This window comes from Pinus tabuliformis, chromosome 2_1 (genome assembly GCF_031772625.1).
Source record: "Pinus tabuliformis cultivar Carrire ecotype Pingquan chromosome 2_1, CPIR1, whole genome shotgun sequence".
Taxonomy (NCBI): domain Eukaryota; kingdom Viridiplantae; phylum Streptophyta; class Pinopsida; order Pinales; family Pinaceae; genus Pinus; species Pinus tabuliformis.
The window spans coordinates 664,217,474-664,239,432 of NC_142299.1; the positions used below are offsets into that span (position 1 = coordinate 664,217,474).

The following is a 21,959-nucleotide window of genomic DNA, read 5'->3' on the forward strand; positions in this document are numbered from 1 at the left end:
AATGAGAGATTTAGATAATAAACCATGAGAGATTTAGGGAATAAATCACTAACTTATTTATGGATGTAGAAAAGTATATTTTCTTGTAACTTTTTATTTAATCATCGCAAGCCTATGGGAAAAGCTAATATCCAAATAAATGTGAAATGAGACCATAGAGAGTGAAAGAGAGAAATAATGTTTCTAAGAACTTGAATGTACATGATTCTTTTAATGAAAGTGATTCAAAGAATCCTTATGCTCATGATTGTTTTTGTGTATTTGTGAATGATGAATTCCAAGAATTGTGTGTAATATGGAATTAAGTAGAATTTTAGCTATGTTTCAATATTGAAACTGATAATAGATTGGGTTTATACTTTGTCATGAATTAATGGTAACAATCTAGTGAGATATTAGTGATGATTGATGTAGTAGAAGAATTTTTATATGTTACATGATTCTCCATGTATTATAATTGAATGTTTTGTAATAGAGTATGTGAGTTGAGACCATGAGTGATAGATTAATTCTTAGCGTGTTAAAATGGTATTGCAAGAAGTAGGTGTTTTCATTGGACTTGGTTGACTAGATGCACATGTGAAGGCGTGACAAGAAAATTGTCAAAGGAATGAAATCAACATTAGATGTGTGCTAGAATTATGGATGAGGTTGCCATGTTGGAGTTTTACAAGAAAATGTGGAATACTTGGTATCTGGGACATTAGATTTGATAGTTGTTTTGAAAAACATTTAGTTCTAACCAAAAGAACACCTTCATCAACATTGAACAATGAGTTGGAAGTTGTCCATGGAAAGTTGCGTGTATCCAACATATGGTAAATTATATGTGGAATTGAAGAATGCAATGTGAATCATATTGATATTCAATTGAAGTCAATAATCGTTAGGCATATGGGCACCTATTGTTGGTAGAGTACCAATACTTAAAACTGGAGAAATTTAAAGTTGTAGAAAAAGTAATTTTTCATGTTATCATCTAGGATCTACAACTGAGCGACCTTGGGGTGAGAGTATCACATTTTGAATACCTAATAATTTTGAAAATAATTCTGAATTTAAGTTTATTTAGGATGGTTTAGACGAATTATTATTATCTTTCTTTTGGGTTTATCTTGGATGATTGGGAAGAATTATTGTTATATTCTCCGCATAAAATCAATTCCTACAAGTTAAATGATGAACTTTGTTTCAATGGCCTCAAAACTTATTGTTTAGTGTTAGTGTTCCTAGAAGATGGAAACATATATATTTGTTCATTCTTATATACTTGATTAAAAGAAAATAAAATTAGAAATTTAAAGTAACATGTTATGTCAGAAACTAGTCATTTCAAATTAAATAATGGAATATAGTAATTCAAAAAAATATACATAAAAAAACACACTTCAAAAATTGGATGGTTTAAAAACTAGTATTTGCACCAAATGTTGCAAAGGAAATGCCGTAAGGCACAAATTCCATAAGAATCATGACATATAGAAAATCACTGAATATAAAAATTAGAAAACAAAATGCCATTCAAACAAATATTTACGCAATTTGACCATCAATCTCAAACTCGAATAAATTTCATGGGTGATGTGCATGGACCTGCCTCCTATTCTTATTCTCACACATCCTTGTAAATAAATGACCAACTTATAAGACTAACTAGAAACCAGAGTTGTTGTGGATGGATTCCCAGACAAAACAATCTCATACCCATCTCCATATGAGCTCATTCCTTCTGCCATTAGTTGCCAAAAAATGGCCCCTCCACCTGCTCCACCCCATCTGGAGATCCATATACATGTTTATAAACCACAGAGTAAATTGTGTCTCTCATTCGTGTGAAATCCTGGGTCATTGTAAGATTTCCTAAACTCAGCAAACAAACTGGTTTTCTCAATATCCTGCTTCCATATTCAAGATGTCTCTTTATCCAACTCTACAAAAATGAAAGTTGGGTCTCCTCATCTACCGCAGCAAGCCTTTGAAAGTTCAAATCATAATCGATATATTAGTGAAAAATCAAATATTATCATCAAGAAATGAACACATGTTACTATAATAATGAACTACATGCCCATATCATTACATGAATGAATGCAGTAGCATCAGCAACTCAATCAATTTCTGTAAAAACCCAACATCTCAAATATAGATAGAAGTATAGAGAAAAGATATATGTTTGTAAAAATCTATTAATCTCAAGCTTTTAATCACTCCTATACAGTATAAACATGGGAATAAAATATAGAGACTTACCATATGTTAGGATAGGAATGAACGGTTGGAAAATCAAGACCTTCGAATTAGTTGTTGGTGATGAAATTTGTGCCAACAAAGAAGCCTAGATTGATCTATCTTTTGTATTATCCATAAAAACCTTCCAAACCAGCCTATAGAAGATGGTTTCCATCAATAGATTTGACATGGCTAGCTATCTCCTCTATCCATTGATATTTGATCATCACATTCAAAGCACTACCATGTTTACTCACAATACCTACCATCATTACCAAAATAATGAATCACTAGAGAGGAAAATTTTAAACATAACTATACCAAACTATGAATCTAGAAGCTCTGGTGTTCAACAATAGAAATGATACCTTAAAATAACATCCTTGTCTGAATCTCTGATTACATTTGTTTTCCATTTTCTAGTTATGATTCAAAGAAGAAAGGTGATATTTTAACTGGACGGTCCTCCCAAAAGGATCACTTTGACAACGAGGCTCGTTCATGATCTCCCATGCAAATATTGTAGGGTCATCCTTGTAGGCTACTCAAGTAATGATGTTCACTCTAGTATGAAAGAAAACACATTATTGAATTTAGATTTGATATTAACAAAAACTGATTCACCATAAATCCAAAATCCTTAATGATAACCAAATAATGTAGTGAGAAGGAAAGCAAAGCTTAAAAAAATAAACTAAGAAAAATATAACAAGCATATTAACTTCTTCCATGTTATCATCATCATATTGTTGGTGACAAGTATCCTTACTTGCATGCTTGGTTTATCAATCAAACTAAATTTAAATGGAAAATTGTCATATGTCAACCAAAGCACATTGAGTCTACGTAGTAGGCCTACGTACGAGTACATAGGATGTTAAGGAACATGTGAACATTGCCAACTGGGCTTTCAGAATCTGAGGCAAACATTGGTAGTGAAATTATATGTTTTGAAGAAAAACCAAATTTGGGGAACTAAAGGACTCTTTACTATGAAGAGAAAGGATTAAGCCAATTCTTACTCTGAATAAGATTGATAGGCTCTTACTTGAGTCACAAGTTGATGGGGTGGATGCATATCAGACCTTATCAAGGGTTATTTAGAATGTGAATGTGGTCATGGCTACTTACAAGGATGATATACTTGGGGATGTTCAAGTTTATATAGATAAAGGGACAGTTACATTCTCAGCTGGGCTTTACATAAGACATTTTAGGAAATTTTATTTTGGCAAAGGGGCGAATGTGGTATAGTTCTTTTAAGATTGAAATTTTGCTTAGATAATTATTTTTAGGAGTTTACCAAAAAGTAGTTTCCTTCTTGTAAGGAGTTTCAAAGAGATGAGGTATAGTAGAAATTATAGATTTAGGCAGAATAAGTACAAGTTAGACAGTAAAGGATTTTTGTGCTTTGTGGTCAACCTATCAGGTATGTTTCTTGAAGAATCAAAAAAATTTGATCATTCTGTCAGCTATATTTCTTGAAACATTAATTGGAAGGTATATATCAAGACAATAACATACTTCATTATAAGAATGAAGTATGCTAATGAAAACCTCTAGAAATTAAATAAAGCCCATTTTCTTGAGTTTCATTTTGCAAGATTCCAATCATTTAAACCCTAGTTTTTATTTTAAGTGTTAAATTAGGGTAGATGGTGGGAAATATTTCTGATTTCAAGGAGATGGTGGGAAAATACCTCTTGGAATGTGCTCAGCAAAGCCAAAGTGGAGCCTCCAATCTAGACACTGTATTTTCTCTTTGGAGGAGCAACCACCAAGATCTTTATGCCATCTGAAGAAATAGTTGTGATCTCTTTGTTCATCATCATGATGTTTTTGGTGACAAGTTTCCATTCTTACATGATTGGTTTATCAATCTAACTAAATTGAAATGGAAAATTGTCATATGTCAACCAGATCATAATGTTTATGTAGTCTGCCTCATAAGAGTGCATATGATGCCAAGAAACATGCGAACACCTCCAACTGGGATTTCTGAATCTGATGCAAGGATTGGTAGTGAAATTAGATATTTTTAAGAAAACCAAACTTGGGGAAGTAAAGGACCCTTGACTATGTAGAGATTTGAAATATACACTGCATTTTCTCTTCGGAGGAGAAACCACCTTGATCTTTATGTCATCTAAAGCAAGAGATGATATCTCTTTTTCTTGGAAACATAGTGGATCCCCCACTCAAAACTATGTTTCCACACAAGTCTTTCTGGATATTCTCATCACATTTCATAATAGAGTTGTAAGTAGTTTCATGTATCCCTATTCCCATAGCCATCTCCCGGGAGTGAAATTAATTCATACATGACCCTACTATACCTTTCCATTCACATGGAGTCAATATCAATGACGAAACATGTACGATTATTGTAGAAACCATGTTACTCAGTATTCACCGTGATTTAAGGACTTTACAAGTCATCAATCAAACAACTCAATATTTTTTTACCTAACGCACTTGTAGTTACAAAAGATTCACCATATATTTACATAATTTTACCATCAATATCAACCTATGATAAATTTCAGGGGTGATGTGCATGGACCTGACTTCTATTATTATACTCATACATCTTGGTAAATAAATGAGTAAGCTCGGCCAACATATGAGACTCACCAGAAACTAGAACTGATGCAGATGGATTCTCCAACAAAACAATCTCATACCCATCTCCATATGAGCTCATTCCTTCTGCCATTAGTTGCCAAAACATGCCCACTCCACCTAGTCCTCTCCATCTAGCAGATAATGTGCATGTTTATAAACCACATCAAGTAAATTCCCTCTCTCACTCTTGTGAAATCCTGGGTCCTTGTAATATTTCCAAAACGCTGCAAACAAAACTGGTTTTTTCAATATCCTTCTTCCATCTTACAGATGAATCTTTATCCAACTCTGCAAAAATGAAAGTTTGGTCTCCTCATCTTCCCCAACAAGCCTTTAAAAGTTCAAATTAGAGTTCAATATATTAGTGAAAAATCAAATATTATCATCAAGCAATGAACACCTATTACTATAATAATTAATTGTCTCCCTATAAGATTACATGAATGAATTTAGCAGCAAGTGTGACTCAATCAATTTTTGCAACCCAACATCTCAAATATAGATAGAAGTCCAGAGAACAGATCTAAGTTTGTAGAACACCAGTAAGTCAAGAGCAATAATGACTAGCGATGATACGAAGAATAGGTGGTAGGTAAAGCAAGAGTTAGGTGAATAGGTAGGTAACGAGATATGTAAGAGATATGTAAGAGATATGTTTCTCCATCTGAGAGCAGTAAGTGGGTAAAAGCCTTCTTAGAAGATGAAGGAGTAGAGGAGGAATAGAGTGGAGGGATACCGGAGTGAAGGGAAGGCAAGCAGCGGTGTGTGGATTGTCTTTTCACTCCTATACAGTATAAACATGGGAAGAAAATATAGAGACTTACCATATGTTAGGATAGGAATGAACTGTTGCAAAATCAAATCCTCTAATTTAGTTATTGGTGATGAAATCTTTGCCCACAGAGAAGCCTAGATTTATATCTCTTTTGTATTCTCCATAAAAACCTTCCAAACCAGCCTCCAGAAGATTGTTTCTATCAATGGATTTGACATGTCTAGGCATCAACCTCTAATAAATTTCATGGGTGATGTGCATGGACCTGAAGATGGTTTCAATCAATGGATTTGACATGGATAGCCATCAACCTCTTATAATTTCATGGGCGATGTGAATGGATCTGAAGAAGGTTTCCATCAATGGATTTGACATGGCTAGCCATATCCTCTATCCATCCCTGTTTTCCCCTCACAGTCAAAGCACTACCATGTTTACTCACAACACTTACGATCATTACCAAAATCACTAGAAAGGAAAATTATCCATAGGCAGATAAATGGCTAAGAAATAGTGTTTATGTCAAGTTTCTATTTCTTGACCATTTATTGGAAACACTAACTATTCTACCATTTTAGTGACATGGGGTTTCAAAAGTGTATTAGGAATAAAATGGGAAAATTTTGTAACATGACTAACAAGTAGTTGCTGACAGAATTTTCAGATTACCAATAGTGGATTCAACTCTATAGTAGACTATTAGATATTTCAAGAGGGCTCATATTCCAAACCTAAAAATTGCAGTAGTGAAGTTGGGATGTCACAGCTCCAGGAAACATGTGTGTAAGTGCATGCATTGAATTGTTAAATGAACTGAACTGTAAGGCTTGAACTTAGTGGGCAACGAATGTTGAGTGAATTCCTGCATGTACTTTCCTCCATATTGTTCTTTCTGTATTTCTTCATTTAGTCATATGGTATAGTTGTATTGGTATGACCTTTATCACACTCTTTGTGGATCTCTATTGTGTTTCTGCAACCCAGTGGCCCTTGAAACTTGTTTCTAGGCTCTAGGGTACATTAACCCCAACAGTGGTGTGTAGGTCTCATTCATGAGTAAATACAATTTGAGGTTGTCTTTAGATAGAACAAGTTCACTCCAAATTGAAAGTAAAGCTACAATTGACCTACAAAGTGCAAAAGAGACTAGTAGCAAAAACACTTAGGTAGTTAAAATGCTTTGTAACACTTTGTGTCAGCCCATGGAAGTTATTGAGATGTATGCTAGTTGGTTCAATGAATCCCTTACAAACATCCCACTTCCTGGCTTGTAGAGTATGGTAAAAGTTTAAACTTTAGCTTGATAGAGAGTTTGGATGTGTGACAATGAAGTATTTACTCACAACACATGACTGGTCAACTAATTTTAAAGTAGATACTACCAAAAAATCTACCATTTTAATTGAGCCAATCACTTAAGGGTTACTCTTTAAAAAAAATTGTATTGATAAAAGAAATATCCAATCTCTGCCATGAGACTTGCAAACTTGTAATGAACCCAATCCCTGCAATAGATATGGATAATTTAATCGCATTGTCTATGCCAATAGCTAGATCACTACACTTCTATTCAACTCTATAGTATACTGTTGAATATTTCAAGAGGGCTCATATTCCAAACCTCAAAGCGGAAGCAATGAAGTTGGGATGCACAACTCTAGGAAACATGTGTGTAAGTGGATGCATTCAATTGTCAAATGAACTAAACTTTAAGGCTTTAACTTAGTGGGTAGCCAACATTGACTGAATTATTGCATGTACTTTCCTCCTTTTTTTTCTTTGTTTCTGTATTCATTTATTCATATGGTATAGTTGTATTGCCATGAACTTTATCACCCTCTTTGTCGATCTCTATTGAGTTTCTTCAACCCAGTGGCCCGTTTCTACAACCCAATGGCCCCAAAAAATTATTTCTAGCCTCTAATTGATCCTCTCTAGGGTACATTACCCCAACAATGGTGGATAGGTCTTGCTCATGAGTAAATACAATTTTAGGTTGTCTTTAGATATAACAAGTTCACTCCAAATTGGAAGTAAAGCTCGAGTTGACCTACAAAGTGCAAAAGAGACCAGTAACAGAAAAACTCAGATAGTTAAAATTCTTTCTACCACTTTGTGTCATCGCATGGAATTTATTGAGATGTATACTGAATGTTTCAAAGAATCCCTTACAAGCTTCCCACTTTTTGTCTTCAAGAGTATGGTGCTCATATTCCAAACCTCATAACGGCAGCAATGAAATTTGAATGTCACACCTCGAGGAAACATGTGTGTAAGTGCATGCATTAGTTGTCAAATGAATTGAACTGTAAGGCTTGAACTTAGTTGGGACCACATGTTGACTGAATTCTTTCGTGCACTTTCCTCCATCTTGTTCTTTTCTTCCTTCTTCATTTAATCATATGGTACAGTTGTACTGGTATAACCTTTGTCACCCTCTTTGTCGATCTCTATTGAGTTTCAACAACCTAATGGCCCCTAAAAATTGTTTCTAGGCTCTAGTTGTACATTAACCCCAAACTTGGTGCATAGGTCTCCCTCATGAGTAAATACAATTTGAGGGTGTCTTTATATAGAACAAGTTCACTCCAAATTGAAAGTAAAGGCGTAGTTGACCTACAAAGTGCAAAAGAGACTAGTAGAAGAAAAACTTAGGTAGTTAAAATGCTTTCTACCACTTTGTGTCAGCCCATGGAAGTTATTGGGATGTATGCTGACTAGTTCAATGAATCCATTACAAACATCCCACTTGCTGGCTTCAAGAGTATGTTGCTCAAATTCAGTGATAATAGATTAAGAAAGAAAAAGAATATGATCTCTTTGGCCAACCTACTTTAGCAAGCATGCCTTAGGTGATATCATTGCGAAGATGCCATACATGATGCTACTACAAATCAGAAAATGATAGGAGTAACACACGAAATAACAAAAGTGGTAAAATTGCTTCTACATTTGTATTCAAGAGCAAGTGAAAGCCCACATCGAGTAGAATCCTAGAATTCAAATACTCTTGGGTTTGGTATGAGAATTCCCTAAGAGATAGTGTAACAAAATCATTTGACTTCATAGAGATAGTATAGCAGAATCATTTGACTTCACAGAGAGAGTATAACAAAATCATTTGACTTCAAAGTTCATAGAATACATGTGATGCAGGTACTTCTTTATTTTTTGTAGCTTGGAGAAGCTGGTTCACCGATTTTCTATTTTCTACTAACTTTTGGCTAATCTATGCTATGAACCTGATATTTTTCAACATATTTAGATAAACAGAGAAATCCAAAACTATATCTAATAACAAGAAACCATCCATTATGTGCAAAAGATAAAACTGAAGATCGTAAATGAAACGTTACATACTAATGCATGATAAAGCATAAATACCAAATAGTACATTCATATTTAATTCGAGCCCAAAGATGGTAAAGAGATCCCCACTTGCAATGCATAGGACTGACAAATCACCTCCTTTCCATATGGGAGAGATCAATGCCTTTTAGTCAAACTTCGTAGTTCAGTTCTCAACTAGGATGATAATGTTTAAAAAATATGTAAACTCTCATGAGATTGGAGCTAAGGATTACATGTTGATGCTCCTTTCATATGTGATAAGAGAATATCTACTTGTGATTATTGTATACTTAACCATTTTAATACTAAAAGCATTCAATATATCTCAATGGAGTTGGATAGTGTCTAACTATACCTCTTGACTTGTGGTGCATATATGTATATATATATATATATATATATATATATATATATATATATATATATATATATATATATATATATATATATATATATATATATATATATATATATAGATACAAATTTTTGACCAAATAACTTGTTCCACCAAAAAAACATTTTGGCGGAAAAATGTAGTCGTGGGATTCCACGCCACACCCCCGCCCCCCAAACCAGCTAAAAGTGTGTTCCACAATTACCATTAGTTTAAATGGATAATTTTTCAATTGAAAAATAAATTTAATTGTTTGGCCAAAAAAACAAGTTCTGCCAAAAATATATTAAATATTTTGGCCGAAAAATTAATTAATTTCGCCAAAAAATTAAATCATTTGGTTGAAAAAGTACAAATGTAAATTTTGCGCAACCAATTCTCACAAAACTATAACCCAACTTCATATTTTGACCCCAAAAGTTGATTTTTTAAACAATATCAAGTTAACAATATAAAATCTTGTTTTCCTGGCGAGTTATATCTTTACATCAATATTATAAAATATATTTGAAATTATTATCATTAATAAACCAATATTATAAGAAACTTCACATCAATTATATGACAAAAAACAATTAACCTTAGTAGTACCCTCACCCTAAATGGCTAGCCTAAAATAGCTATTCTACATATGGGTTTGTAACCTAGGATGACACCTTGTTCACCGTTACTAAAATGAGAATTTCATCCTTGCACATGACCCCTATTGCACTTACACCAGGATGAAATTATGTATGCATACCTATGCTTATATTATATTTAACATATATAAATTTATAATTATTTAAGTAGGATAGGAAAAACCTTAATGTTGAGATAATCACTTTTAGGACCATATTGTGAGTTCCCAATGGTGTGTTAATCCTTGATAGAACTAATAGAATTTCAATTAAATAGAGACACTCTTTAGTTGGAAATGATATACACATATAATAAACCCACGGTGACAACAACTAAACTATAATTAATGGAACAATGAGCAACAAATACGATAATGCCCCCAATGAAGACACTGATAAGGCCCCTAATGAAGACAATAATCTCACGATAGATGAAATGATAGGTGACAGAATAGAATCTCAAAAAATTGAAATAAACAGTTAGACAATGATACCTAATGATGGAAAAGTAAGTATAATAAATTTCTCCAACACCTATATTGACAAAGTCACTATAGGTTTACTTGAAAAAGGATTGAATTGTGCTATTTCTACATGCACTATCCCCAAAGAAGATATTATGTGCAGTATAGAATATGGGATCAAGGACATGCTGGACAATATTAAAGAAATTATCAGATAGGATTGTTCCATAATCCTTACAAAAGCTAAACCACCAAGAAGCAACATCTCCAAACAAGAATACCTAGCTCTCAAAACTTTAAACCAAAACACCGACATTGTGGTCCTAAAGGCTGACAAAGGGGGCGCCGTTGTTATAATGAACACAAAAGACTACAATGAGAAAATGCTAGACCACTTAACCAATAGTGGTTGTTACATTAAATTAAAAAAGAATCCCATAAAGAAGATCTCTAAGAATGTCAATAACTTAATAAAATTGAGCAATGAACACAATATTAAGAATCTTATTGAAACCAACCCCTACGCCCCTAGGATCTATGGAGCCCCTAAAATTCACAAAGAAGGTATACATATTAGACCCATTGTCAATATGATTGGAGACCCTACTTACCATCTCACTAAATATCTTGCTAAGAAGCTTAAACCCTTGGTGGGTAACACCAACTCCTTTGTCAAGGATTCTAATCATTTCATTAATGAGATCAAACATATAAAACTAGACAAAGATGACACCTTAGTGAGCTTTGATATAAAATCTCTGCATACCAACATTCCTATAGATGAAGCTATGAATGTTGTTCACAAAATCACTGACCCTAAAGTAGCTAAATTGATAGAAATTTGTCTAAAATCCACCTTTCTTATCTTCAAGGATGAGATATATGAAAAAACTTGCGGTGTGGCCATGGGATCACCTTTGTCTCCCATCATTGCTAATTTGTTCATGGAACATTTTGAAACCAAGGCCATTGAGTCTTCCCCTTTAAAACCTAAATTATGGAAAAGATTTGTTGATGACACTTATGTCATTTGGCCTCATGGAAAAGGAAAATTAAACAAATTCCTAGAACACCTTAACAGTTAATCAAATTCCATCCAATGTATGATGGAAGTGGAAGAAAAGGGTTGTCTTCCCTTTCTCGATATCCTAATCAAAAGAAACCAAGACGACACAATATCTCACCAGGTCTATCATAGGAAAACCCGCACTAAACATTACCTGCATGTTAACTCTCACCATCATCCGGCTTGGAAACTTGGGGTGCTCAACACTCTAGCCACAAGGGCGATACGTATTTCAAATCATGATAATTTTGATCAAGAAAAGAACAACCTCTTGGATGCTTTCAAAAAGAATGGATACAAGGGACACTAAGGAATCAATGATTTTAAGAAATATGAGAATCCCAGAAACAAACAACACATGGATGATTATGCTGGTAAGGTTCACCTTCCCTACATTCTAGGCACCACTGATAAGATTTCACACATCTTAAAAAAGAACAATATAAAAACCACTTTCAAACCCATGAAAACAGTGAATAGATGTCTGAAGTCGGTAAAAGATCTTATTGATCCTAAACACCACATAGGGGTTTATTTGGTACCTTGTTCATGTGGCAAGGCCTACATTGGTGAAACTGGTCATTCTATATTCACTAGGATTCAAGAACATGCTGTAGACATTAAACATAACCACTCCAAAACCTCATCTTTGGCTGAGCACTCTAATAAAACCAATCATCAGATTTGCATTGAAAACTCCAGTGTTGTGGCCAAAATAGGGCATTACCACCATAGAAAATTTAGAGAAGCTATCGAAATAGGAAAACGCCCCAATAACCTAAACTGTAATGAAGGTTGGAAAATAAGTGATAATTGGATTCCCACGGTAACTAGGGATTCTACCATATCCTAGACAATCCCAACCCCATTGCCTCTTGGTCCTCCTCTTTCACTCCTTAAAAACTTTAGTAATTTAAACTCATTTAATTTCATTTAATCCATTAGTTAACCTAACTCTAGTATTAAAATTAAATTAAATTAATCAAAATTAAAATTAAATTAAATTAAATTAAAATTAAAACTAAACTAAATTAAATTAAATTAAATTAAATTAAAGTAAAATCAAATTAAAATTAAATTAAATTAAAATAAAATTATACTAAATTAAATTAAATTAAATTTCTCCACGCACTATCCCCAAATTAAAAAAGAATCCCATAAAGAAGATCTCTAAGAATGTCAATAACTTAATTCAATTGAGCAATGAACACAATATTAAGAATCTTATTGAAACCAACCCCTACACTCGTAGGATCTATGCAGCCCCTAAAATTCACAAAGAAGGTATACCTATTAGACCCATTGTCAATACGATTGGAGACCCCACTTACCATCTTGCTAAATATCGTGCTAAGAAGCCTAAACCCTTGTTGGGTATCACCAGCTCCTTTGTCAAGGATTCCAATCATTTCATTAATGAGATCAAATGTATAAAACTAGACAAAGATGACATCTTAGTGAGCTTTGATGTAAAAGCTCTCTATACCAACATTCCTATAGATGAAGCTATGAATGCTGTTCACAAAATCACTAACCCTAACACAACTAAATTGATATAAATTTGTCTAAAATCCACCTTTTTTAGCTTCAATGATGAGATATATGAACAAACTCGCAGTGTGGCCATGGGATCATCTCTGTCTCCCATTATTGCTAATTTGTTCATGGAACATTTTGAAACTAAGGCCATTGAGTCCTCCCCTTTAAAACCTAAACTATGGAAAAGAATTGTTGATGACACTTATGTCGGACCTCATGGGAAAGAAAAATTAAACAAATTCCTAGAACACCTTAACAATCAATCAAATTCCATCAAATTTACGATCGAAGCGGAAGAAAAGGGTTGTCTTCCCTTTCTCGATATCCTAATCAAAAGAAACCAAGATGGCATAATATCTCACCAGGTCTATCGTAAGAAAACCCACACTGAACATTTCCTGGATGCTAACTGTCACCATCATTCGGCTCAAAAACTTCGAGTGCTCAACACTCTAGCCACAAGGGCGATACGTATTTCAGATCATGATAATTTTGAGCAAGAAAAGAACCACCTCTTGGATGTTTTCAAAAAGAATGGATACAAGAGACACCAAGGAATCAATGCTTTCAAGAAAGTTGAGAATCCTAGAAACAAACAACACATGGATGATTATGCTGTTAAGGTTCACCTTCCCTACATTCTAGGCACCACTGATAAGATTTCACACATCTTAAAATTGAACAATATAAAAACCACTTTCAAACCCATGAAAACAATTAACAGATGTTTGAAGTCGGTAAAAGATCCTATTGATCCTAAACACCACAAAGGGGTTTATTTGGTCCCTTGTTCATGTGGCAAGGCCTACATTGGTGAAACCGGTCGTTCTATATTAACTAGGATTCAAGAGCATGTTGCAGACATTAAACATAACTACTCCAAAACCTTAGCTTTGGTTGAGCACGCTAGTAAAACTAATGACCACATTTGCATTGAAAACTCCTGTGTTGTTGCTAAAATAGAGCATTACCACCATAGAAAATTTAAAGAATTTATCGAAATAGGAAAACACCCCAATAACCTAAACCGTGATGAAGGTTGGAAAATAAGTGATAATTGGATTCCCACGCTAACAAGGGATTCTACCATATCCTACATAATCCCGACCCCATTGCCCCTTGGTCCTCCTCTTTCACTCCTTAAAAACTTTAGTAAAATTAAACTCATTTAATTTCATTTAATCCATTAGTTAACCTAACTCTAGTATTAAAATTAAATTAAATTAAATTAAATCAAAATCAAAATCAAAATTAAATTAAATTAAAACTAAATTAAATTCAAATAAAATAAAACAAATTAAAATTAAAATTAAATTAAATTAAATTCAAATAAAATTATACTAAATAAAATTATATCAAATTATAATTAAAATTAAAATTAAAACTAAAATTATATTAAATTAAAATTAAATCACTCCTTAGTAAAATTAATTTAATTTAATCCATTACTTAACCTCACTCTAGTATTAAAATTAAATTAAATTAAAATTAAATTAAAATTAAATTAAATTATAATTATAATTATAATTATAATTATAACTATAATTAAATTAAATTATAATTATAATTATAATATAAATTAAATTAAAATCAAATCCAATCAAATCAAAATTAATATTAAAATAAAATAAAATAAAATAAATTAAAATTAAAATTAAATTAAATTAAAAAATAATAATTAAATAAATTAGAATTAGAATTAAATTAAATTAATTATGAATTAATTAAAACCACAACATTATCAAAACCTATCGGCTCTTTACACTACCATCCCTACCATATCCTTTATTTATTAGGCAACCATATCTTTTATATATTACATATCATTTTGTGACTTCTTCACATATCTAATTCTCATGATGAACCACGGAGGATGGTTTGAAACATGGATACAAAAAAAATTAAAATGCAATGGATCCAGAAAACAAATGTAGATGTCTCAAATCTATTAATTTTTAAGAATTTCAATTAACTAAAAACACTCTTTAATAGAAAACGATATATAATAATTTTTAATGGTATTCAGATGTACTTAACAAAAGTGAGAAAAATAATTAGACATCTCTCTTGTATAATCATTATTACATAAATATAAATAAATATGATTGTATCTTTGTTATATATATATAGTCCGATGAAAGAATATTACAACTTATAAAAATATTTTTAAATGCTAAAAATCACATTATTATATATTTTTAAATATTAAAAATCACAACTATTATACTTGCGTCATCTCACGACAACGTATCATGTCGCATCTGCTATTGGAACCTGGGTGGAGAGATTATTATTAAACAATTATTGAGGTCCGAGCAAAATCTGTACTCAGGACATTCTGTATTATTAGGAAATCTATTTTGTTTCTCCTACGATGTAAGCCCCTTCTTAATTCTTCATATATTTTCTTTGCAAATTCTTTCCCAAATATTTTTTTATATTGCTCATAAATATATTTTGAGTTGTGCTATTATTTCTTTAATTAATCTATCTTCACTGTCTTTTGTTTTACTCATTCACATTCAACACCATAAAATTAGTTATCTAGTTATAGGCATCGCGCATATATTTATTATTATCACAATATAACAAAATAGTTCAGAAAGTGACGTTTCTGAGCAAAATTTTAGAGTAAAACAGTTCTACCTTATCCCAGCGATAAAAATGCTTATCCAGTTATAGACATTGCACATTATTTTATCAAATTATAACAAAATAGTAATAACGTAAGGGTCTCAGCAAAATTTTCAAATAGTATCTTCTTGACCTTAAGCTTCAAAGCTTTCGTTGCCAGAGAGGAAGCCAACCTCTGGTAAAGTCCCTAGCACACTCAAATTACAATTGACATCATTAGTCATCCGTGGGCACGATGCTAACATACACTCTGTTTTTCATAGCATAATTGCAAGAAGCAGATATATTTAGAAAACCCATGCTTGAACCCAATTTGATAGCCACTCTTATTCGAGGAACAGGGAAACTGTTAAACTCTTTTGTTTTAAACTTTTGTGAAAGAGTTAAAAGTTTTATAAATTTGGCCACAAATATCAGTCCACTCCTGAAAGGATCCAGAGGAGCGGCGTAATGAAGGCTACATAAAGATTATTTTGGAAACATGATGATTTTGATCTTCATATTCTAAATAAGTCTTTTTCTGCCGAGACGTATGGGAAACGGAAAGAATAAAGCTGTGCTATACATGAGTTAGATGTCCAGAACAGTTAACCATAGATTATACACATGAGCATATAATCCGGAAACTATTCCATCCGACCAAACTTTTTAATTAAATCACATTTTTTTATATAATCCAGAAACTATTCCATCTGAACAAGTTTTTTAAATAAATCATACTTTTTTTTTGCGGCTAAGGAATTGCGTGGATGGTATCATTAATCAACATGACTGATGTGTAGGTGTTGAGAAATCGAAAGTTCTTGTCATCTTGAAATTCCAGAAATGGAATATTTAGGAAATCTGAGTTATATCAAGTTTATACATTTTCATTAAATTCTTAAAACATTATAATATCTTCTGAAAAATTACACTCAGATGACTTTCCCTTTATTTTTATAAGACTTTAAGAACAGATTCATTGGTTCTTTCGTCGGCTATCTCATAGTCTTCCAATTCCCACGTTCTTAATTGATGGGTTTCAGTTCATGGTTGGGCTGCTTGGGCTGCACTTATCCCACCTACAAAAGAAACTAATAAAAATAATGTGTGTGGGGTTTAGGTTTTTACGAATTGATTGTTAGATTTATTCCAGCGCGCAGGAATAGAAATGGACACAGAAAAACATATTTATTATCCTGGAAATTCTTTTGCTGGGTATGATATGGACAGAACATGTAGTTCATATTAGAGTGTGAAAGCGGAATCAACGACAGCATGACAATCCCATTGATTGCCATTCTTTGTAGTCATGAAAGATATATCAGATAATGCAACCGATTCCATCTCTTTTTCAAAGATAACCTTTTCGTTATTCGCCATATGGTTTTCCCATCATCCAGTGCAGGCAGCCTCATTATTTCTCCTTTATTAAATTACGAAATATATAAGATGACACGAGTTATTTTGATATGAATTGTAGATTAGATGGTGTCTAATGAAATGTAGATTCAGTGTATTTAACAATTATGGAACAAAATTAATGATTAACTTTATTAGTATTCATTAAATATAAAATAAATTCAATTAAAATGCTCATTTCCAAAAGATTTTAAACATAAAACAGCGTAATCCCTAAAATAATATAAACAGGTGCAAGAGAATCTTTTTATCTTCCTTTAACAGATGAGTAAAAATTAAAGACCTAAATTACACCTAACAAAGCATGTATAAGTGAAACATTTATATGAATATAGCTTGTGAAGATCAAAGAATTTTGAATGCTACTGCATATCGCTCGGGAGGTATGTGGGTTATTAGAAAGAGGTAATTTATGGTATGATAAAGTGAATACTTGTTTGATTTAGATAATCATGATGTTGTTTGATTTTTTAATAATAAGTAAATAATTAATGTCTAAGAACATTTTTTTATTTTTTTTAAACTTTTGAATGTTAACATTTTATTATTAAGTAAGAAACGTTTTAAAGTCTCCAAATAAAACAATATATTATGATATTAGATAAATTATTATATCAAAAAAAATGTTTTCAATTTTCCTATTACAAGAAAATATTTAAATATTTTAAAAATAATGTTAAAAAATTAACATTTAAATTAAAATTAAAATAAATTGTACAATTTAATAATATATAATTAGATTTTAGTAAATTAATTTTGATCTTTCACAAAATTTTATATTGAACTTAATTATATATTTATCAAACCATTAACTAAATATGGTTGATGTAAATATAAGTTTTTAACCATAAAATTTGAAAAATAATATATCTTTAATTTATTTATTCTTAATCAATTATAGTATATGAGCAAAGATTTTAAACATATTCACATTTACTAGATATTATCATGAAAATATAAAATAAACCAATAACTAATTGACATAACCGTTAATACATAATTATCTTTATTCAGATAAACAACCGTTACCATTTGAAATTAAAGTTGACACTCTGACGCACATAATTACATCATTTAAAAGACCAACCAATATGTAATTTTAAATTAATCAATACTATACAAACAATAAACATCTAACTAATATGTAATTTTAAATTAATCAATACTCTACCCCTGCCTACTTTGAATGAATACTTCACTAACCCATATGCTGCTTCGTGTGGAGACTTGGCCTGGGATATATTATAGAAATACCAGGTTTCCTCACCCTGAGAAAGAAAATCAATTAATCTCTAAAGTTGCGCCAATCACCACATTCCGTACAACGTCCGAAAAAGTAATTTGGGAACAGTTGATAAGGCTGCGGTTAGAAAAAAGTATGAGAAAAATTCACTCCATGGAAAATCTACATGTGTCTTCTCACACTTTAGTTGCAAAAATTGGAAAGTGAAACGGGGGAGCCATAACTCGAAAATAACATTGTTGTCGTTATCCTAGAGAGCGGTAAAAGTAAATAGCAGCCATTTCCATTTCAACGATTATATTTATTGCATACATTTTATTGTAGGCTCATTATTTTTGTAAAGGATTTGGAAAACCTTTCTACAGCTGGTAGTATAAAACGATGTATATGTAAGGATAGGTATATAGACTTTAATTTTATACAAAAGTAAAGTTTGATACTAATAAGGGTTTTTTTAATGTAAATTACTTAAATAAATTTTTTTTTGGGATGTGTTTTAACCTAAATCATTATATCTATCTATATATATCTATATATATATCAGTTTTTTAATAGTATATATATCAGTTTTTTAATAGTATTTTACTGAAACTTATAATATAAAAGTATGTTGAATATTTTAAAAAGTATGTGATTTTTATCGCTTAATTTTCAAAAGTTAAAATGTAATTTTAAAAGATTAAGAATTTAGTATTGGTTAAAAAGTAATTTTAAAAAAATATATTCAATACTATATATTTATGTGAAGATATAACTGTTGGTTTGACATTAAAATTTATTGATGATAAAAATTGTAACATTAAATTGTAACATAGTTTAACCTGAATTAGTAATAAAATTGTAACAATTATTGTTGATGACACTTATGTCGGACCTTATGTTGATGACACTTTTGCTGAGACCCTTACGTTATTACTATTTTGTTATAATTTGATAAAATAATGTGCAATGTCTATAACTGGATAAGCATTTTTATCGCTGGGATAAGGTAGAACTGTTTTACTCTAAAATTTTGCTCAGAAACGTCACTTTCTGAACTATTTTGTTATATTGTGATAATAATAAATATATGCGCGATGCCTATAACTAGATAACTAATTTTATGGTGTTGAATGTGAATGAGTAAAACAAAAGACAGTGAAGATAGATTAATTAAAGAAATAATAGCACAACTCAAAATATATTTATGAGCAATATAAAAAAATATTTGGGAAAGAATTTGCAAAGAAAATATATGAAGAATTAAGAAGGGGCTTACATCGTAGGAGAAACAAAATAGATTTCCTAATAATACAGAATGTCCTGAGTACAGATTTTGCTACATTATTATATAATAATATTTTTTAATAAATTGAATATTTTTTATTAATCTAATCAAGAGATTTGAACTTTAAATTTTATAGCTATCCCCAATTGAGTTACACCTTGCAGTAAATAAATTGAATAATAAAATATATAGATAAAATAAAAATTATTTTTTTAATTTCTTTATTATATTATAAATCTTAGAAATTATCTCTAAATTGAATAATAGAATACATAGATAAAATAAAACTTATTTTTTAATTATTTTTAATATATTATAAATCCTAATAATTATCTCTAAAATAATGTATTTTATTTTAACTTGAGATTTCTTCTTCTCATATCATTTAGCAGCTAAAAAGTTACTTATACAATATTTTACTTTGTTTTAAAACAAAGTTTCTGTTTTTCATATCAATTAACAACCAATAGCGTGGGGCAGATCTCAATAACAATAACCTATATAGTCTTTTATTCTATCTTGAAAGGATCTATTCTAAAGCAAATTTTTGTTTTTAGTATCAAGGAAAAAAACTCTAAAGTGTGTCAGAGAGATCAATGACAATACGTTCTGAGTTACTGTTGTTAAAAAGAAACAATGTATGTTAAGATGGGATAGCTATTTATTTTAAATCTAATTTTTCTAATGTATTAGAACTAATAATATATTCAATGCAATAGTCATTTTTTTCCAAAATATAGAAATAATCAAAATCAAAAAGTCACATGATATATTGCAGCAAAACATAACCTTCAATAGTATCGATAGTAATTTGAAAAGGTAGTGGAGATGTCCGCGGAAAATATATCATCAGAGAACTGAATGAAAAAACGTTTAATTGATATCATCAGAGACGTACCAATGGAAAACCAGATCTGTGGGTAACCCATCTTATCATATAAAAATTTTCTTCATCAAAGTTCTGCGCCCTTCAAATTACGTGCAGGAAGAACTCCTGAATTGTAATCCAAATTATCGTAGGATTCAGATTGAGACGAGTACAGTGTAGGAAGTTGTCAGATGTCTTATTAACCATTATTTCACGAAAGTTATATAGCTCCTCATAACCTGTCGTGCTAACTGATGGGACCCCCTGTTGACGAATAAGCATATGTTGCTGCTGCCGCACATAGTTATTGAACATGGATACCCTCGAACCTGTGTAATTCGATGAAACTAAATTAGGCCTACTTGTAATTTGCAGTTGTCGACTATAATCCAGGGCTGGTTCGTTTTGGATGGAAGTCATAGAAGCCAGCTGTTGATTAAAAGGTTGTGGTTCCTGCTGAGATCTTATATAAGCGGAATACTGCTGCACTAAACTAGGGTTAGAATTAGCTTGCAGTGGTTGGCCATGGTGATATACATCTGAAAATTTTGATAAACACGGTGAGTCAGCTGGCATGAAATACCTAGGTGGAATCCCATGGTGGAGTCGATCAGAATACGTTTCTCCACTTATGCTTTCCACGTGTAGATTACGACAGCCTTCCGGCGCTGCCGAAAAATTATCACCATTAGTCGGTAGAGTCAGGTTGCATGTTCCGTGTGCAACTTGAATACCGAAGTCGGCAATTGCTGCGGTTTCTTGCTCTGGCATGTTCATACAGGGAGGATCCTCGTATTGGAGGTTGATTCTTTCTGGAAAGTTCAATTTCGCCCTTGACCCTTGAAATTTTAAAGCAGCGTCGTCGTATGCTCTCCCAGCATCTTCTGCGGTCTCAAATGTGCCCAGCCATACTCGTGCTGCCTTCTTTGGATCTCGAATCTCTGCAGCCCATTTTCCCCACGGCCTCTGCCTTACTCCTGTGTAATGTCTCTTTGGAGGGGGATTCCGCGGATTCAGTTCCTTTCTCTTAAAGTTCATCTTATTTTCTCGATTGCGTTGTTGGTGTTGAGGTAGCGTGACGATGCTTGGCTCTCCTGCATGACACCAACACAACATCACCAATCTTTCATTTTACAAACACATTACCCCAGAAGGATGTAAGTTCTGGAAAGTAACTCCTTTATGTTTTCAATGAAAACTAATTTTCTTTAAAAGTTTTAATCTGCATTTTGTTAAACATGGTTACTCCACCCTCGAGAGCTATTTAAAACATTTTTGTGAGAAAACGTGAAATGAAACGGTAATGTTAATCGCTGTGAATGACATTTGAATGTTAATGTCAATCGCTCTGAATGAAATGCACCGTTCTAGACATGCGGACACGTACTACTGTAGTTGTATCACTTTTCTAAACCTTAATGTTTTTCTAAACGTCCATAGACACTTTCTTAATATTGAATTTTAATTTATTTTATTTGTGACA

The 21,959-nt window shown here is 31.9% G+C and overlaps 1 pseudogene; it reads right to left on the minus strand.

Annotated features, from left to right (window-relative positions):
• Positions 1-20,351: 20,351 nt before the first annotated feature.
• LOC149202344 (uncharacterized) lies at positions 20,352-21,592 on the minus strand (annotated as a pseudogene).
• Positions 21,593-21,959: the final 367 nt, after the last annotated feature.